The 4,284-nt window shown below is 34.6% G+C and overlaps 1 long non-coding RNA gene across 1 annotated transcript in view; it reads right to left on the bottom strand.

Moving 5' to 3' along the window:
• The window catches only part of LOC111396695, a 2,714-nt gene extending 1,393 nt beyond the window's left edge, over positions 1 to 1,321 (bottom strand). Inside the window, exons 1-3 of the long non-coding RNA XR_002703049.1 lie at positions 1,263 to 1,321; positions 1,087 to 1,154; positions 638 to 698 (exon numbers count right to left, since the gene is read on the bottom strand). This is a non-coding gene — a long non-coding RNA (uncharacterized LOC111396695). The remainder of the gene's footprint in view (positions 1 to 637; positions 699 to 1,086; positions 1,155 to 1,262) is intronic.
• Positions 1,322 to 4,284: the final 2,963 nt, after the last annotated feature.

The following is a 4,284-nucleotide window of genomic DNA, read 5'->3' as shown; positions in this document are numbered from 1 at the left end:
AAGCTGAAAGCTTTATTCTGAAAACTGAATTAACTGACTTCTATAATCTGAAATCTGAGAACTGAATAAGTACTGAAAAATCACACCATAAAGAGTACCCAATGAATAGCCTTACACATGTACAGAGTAATCTCGATGTACAAGGCAAAGCAATTCAAATCTGATAATCTGATAGCTGATAATTAGATAATCTGGTCATACGTACGCAGAGCTGTCCCAAAGGCTAATCACCCTAGCACACGGCCCAAAGCCTATGTGTGTACGAGAGTGGGTCCCAAAGACCTCTGATAATCTGGTCATACACTATGGAAACATATTCACAATAGTGCAGAGCGGATAAAATCACTATAATTAGTCATACACTGTGGAAACACATTCACATTAGTGTAAACTGGGGTAAAATCACCTGGGTACTTTCTGGTGGTTTTTAGAAATAACTTTAACTATACTGAAACATGTAATAAGAATATAACATGCTACTAAAATAATTTAACTGAACTGAATTTGATTTTAAAAACAATTGATAATAAAATCTATTTTATTCTGAAAATCATGCTATGAAGTCAACTTTATAAAATAAATAATTTTAAAATTTAAAGAAGACTTATTTCTAAAAAAATAATTTTTATCCACTCACAGATCTATGAATAGCAATCTGGTTTAATTTTACCAGCCTTGCACAGCTTTCACGTTACCACCTGAAATACGATATAAAATAACTAATTTAACAACTTCCATACTAAGTATTTCTTAATACTAGTAATCGAATACTAAAACTTGACTTCTCGATACTTGAATAATATTTTCCCCAATTTCCTTTAATCACTTCAAACTAATTCCACTTTCTAGTCCATTTCTTAATAGCTAACTCATTACAATAATCTTCACTCCAAACATAAAAATAATTCCTTCTTCCAAACTAGTAAAATTAATAATCATAATTTAACCAATTTAATTTCCCATCTTGATCCATAAATTCATGCCTTCAAATGAGTATTTCATCCTTACAAATTTTCCCGTTAACTAAACTCATTCAAAAACCCAAATGAAAATTCTAGGGTTTTGCCCAAAATTGGTATTTCTTACCTTAGTGTAAATAGCATCTCCAATTCAAAAATATTGACTTGAAAACATATATATTCCTTCCTTAAAATCTGAAAATTAAACAAATAAAATCAAAACTCTAAAAATTTAAGCATAAAACATACCATATCTTTTAAAGAAATTAGACAAATTGAAAATGAAATTGGAATAGCCACTACCTCTTTTCCTTTCTTTTTCCTTTCCTTCCTTTTCTTCTTTTTCTTCCCTCTTTTCTTTCCCTCTTTTCTTCTTCTCTGCCGGTTCTTTCTTCCTTCTAGTGTGTGTGTGTGTGAGATTTATGAGAGAAAAAGTGATGGATAAAGGCATTAAAAACCCACTAACTCCAAATTGCAAGAAAAGTCCCTCTTCTCTAATGTGAGCTAATATTTAAATCCTAAACTTTCCAAAAAAATGTATAAGTAAATTTTCAACTTCCAATTGTATCCAATATAACCCTCATATATTGTCAATTGCAAAATAAACCCCAATAAAATATTTTAATCAATTCAAGTCCCAATAAAGTCATTTATTTCATTTAAGTCCATATGTGACTTTGACTTTGAAAATTCAACTCTTGACTTTTGACTAAGAAAAATTGGGTTGTAACAACAACCCTTCCTTTACGTATATATTCTCTTGCCAACAACTGTTTCTGTTTCATATCTTTCCTTTTGTGGGTCCCTCTCAATAAAACTAAATCTAATCCTTTTCTTTCGCTATATATAGTCTTTATCTCTCATTATGAATTTTTATTAATTAATGGCTTCAATCAATAAATCGATTGTGAAATGCACTTGTTCTACCACTCTGTATGAGGTTGTATCTGTTGCTATATTCTCTAAGCACTTTTGGGCACCACCACATGTGGAGGAGCAACTAGTTGTGGTACCATAGATCGCTATCATTTCTGGTTGCACAGAAGGAAAAAAAATTTCAACGTGGTACCTGATTTGCAGCAAACGAGCATGGCGGTGGTGGGTATGGCCAATACAATTGGGTCATTAGATTAGATGTCCATTTGGTGCAATGTTTTCCAGAAAGCAATTACTGAAGAATCCTTAGTGTAATGAAACTCACTCTAAGAAGACCTTTTCTTCGCCTTTTTTTTATATCAGCGCAGCTGGAGTCATATTTTTGTAGAACCATTTAAAGAGACAGCAACCGTAAGATACACTTTACTGACATGTTCTTAAAATTATATCTTTGTTAATATAGAAGGCAGATAATGTATGATAATAAAACTATGTCATTCTCAGTGAAATGTGTTAAGGGAATATAATCCCACATCGGTAAAATACCGAAATAATGACCAATATATAAAGAATTGGGACACTCCTCTTAATAAGGTTGACCTTATTAAGATGGACCCCAAATCTTAACATGGTATCAGAGCAGGGATTTCTTCCTGCTGCTTTTTCGTTTCTGAGATTTAATTCATCCTCATTTTTTGTGTTTTGCTCAAATGAAAGCAGATCTCTGATTTCTTCTATTTTAGCATAATTTCGGAAAGTGTTATTCCAGACAAAGGTTGAGTTCCTATCTTCAAAAAATGGCGGCAGCAACATCAAAATTCGTCCTTGATTCTTTGCAATAAAATTTCTCCTCTTTCATATTTTGGTTCTCTGAACTTTAAGAGATCTTTATGGATGGTCAGAGCCTCCACTATTTCTTATTTCTCCATCAGATCTGGTGACATATGGCTAGAATTGAGAACTGGAGGCATAATCTCAAAGTGAAGCAGAGCCAATAAATTTTAATCTTCAAGATGAACTATTGTTGATCTCCATAGTCCATCTTGAGGGGGCGTGTTAGAAATACATTCTAGTTAATTCCAAAATATTCCAGCTCATGTTTATTTGTTAATTAGTTAGTGATTAGCCTATTAATAAGCAAATTAGTCAGTTAATTACTCAGTTAATTACTCGTCTTTTTCTCTATAAATAGAGCCATTGTATTCATTAATAAATCATTGGATCATATTCTCCAATCCCTCCTATGGAAGTTTGTCTTCCTCCTATTATGGAGTGTTTTCTCAATTAATAAATTCTAACATGGTATCAGAGCCCATTAAACTCCAACGAGCGATTCGATCCGATTAAGTCCCTAAAAATGAGCACGCGGATTTCAAGATTGATCTGCTCAAACGAGCCACCATCTTGCGGAGGCATATTAAGGGAATATAATCCCACATCGGTAAAATACCGAAATAAGGACCAATATATAAAGAATTGGGACACTCCTCTTAATAAGGTCGATCTTATTAAGATGGACCCCAAATCTTAACAAAATGAATGGTTGTTTGAGTGCAAGATTGTTGTTGTACATAATTTTCACGAAGCCTCTTACTAAACAACATGGTTCGGGGCTGTTACTCATAGTAATGGGAATTATACTGAAGATTGACCCTAATGCTAAACCTCCTAACCAGGCTGTCACATCCAGTACTCGGGTAGAAAGTCATCCGAAAAAGGTGAAGGCGCCTGAAAATGGAGCAGATGAAGAAGACAGAGAAAAGGCCACTAGTCTGAATTTATAAACAAATTAGTCAGCCAAATGTTGATTTGTGATTTTCCTTTCTTTTTGCTACAGTTTAGGCATAATCATGTGAGGAATTAAAACCAAAATTAGCCTATCATTGACAGGATTTACTATGAGTAAAAGGTTCTTCACATTGCATGGATCTTTTGGCAAAGTCATGTGCATTGCTTATTGTTTCTCTTTTTGTATTATATGGATGGTTTAATTTACCAAGATGGTGACTGGGAACTGTTTGATCGTATTTCTTTAAAGAAAGGTTAAATAGAATTAGGGGTGTCCAAAAGCCTCGGTGGCTCGGGCGGCTCATGGCTCGGCTCGGAAAAAGCCCGAGCCCGCCCGACTCGTGGCTCGTAGGGATCGAGCCTAGGCTCGGGCCGAGCCTCAAAATAAGAGGCCGGCTCGTGTCACGGGCCAAAAATGGCCCGTGACAAAAATGCTCGGCCCGAGCAAATAAAAGAAAAAAAAAATTTTGAAAAAAAAAATTTTTTACCTGCTGCCTTAGGCAGCTGTAACCTGCTGCCTAGGCAGAAGGCTACAGTTGCCGGTTAGGGGGGCAGGCTGGGCAGCTATATAGCTGTCGGTTCAGCTATATAGCCGCCTTTTTTTTTCGTATTAGACTATTAGTACATTATACTGTTATATTTTTGAAATTCAAATTTGAAA

Source organism: Olea europaea, chromosome 7 (genome assembly GCF_002742605.1).
Source record: "Olea europaea var. sylvestris chromosome 7, O_europaea_v1, whole genome shotgun sequence".
NCBI lineage: Eukaryota > Viridiplantae > Streptophyta > Magnoliopsida > Lamiales > Oleaceae > Olea > Olea europaea.
This window is presented reverse-complemented; position numbering and strand designations above follow the sequence as displayed.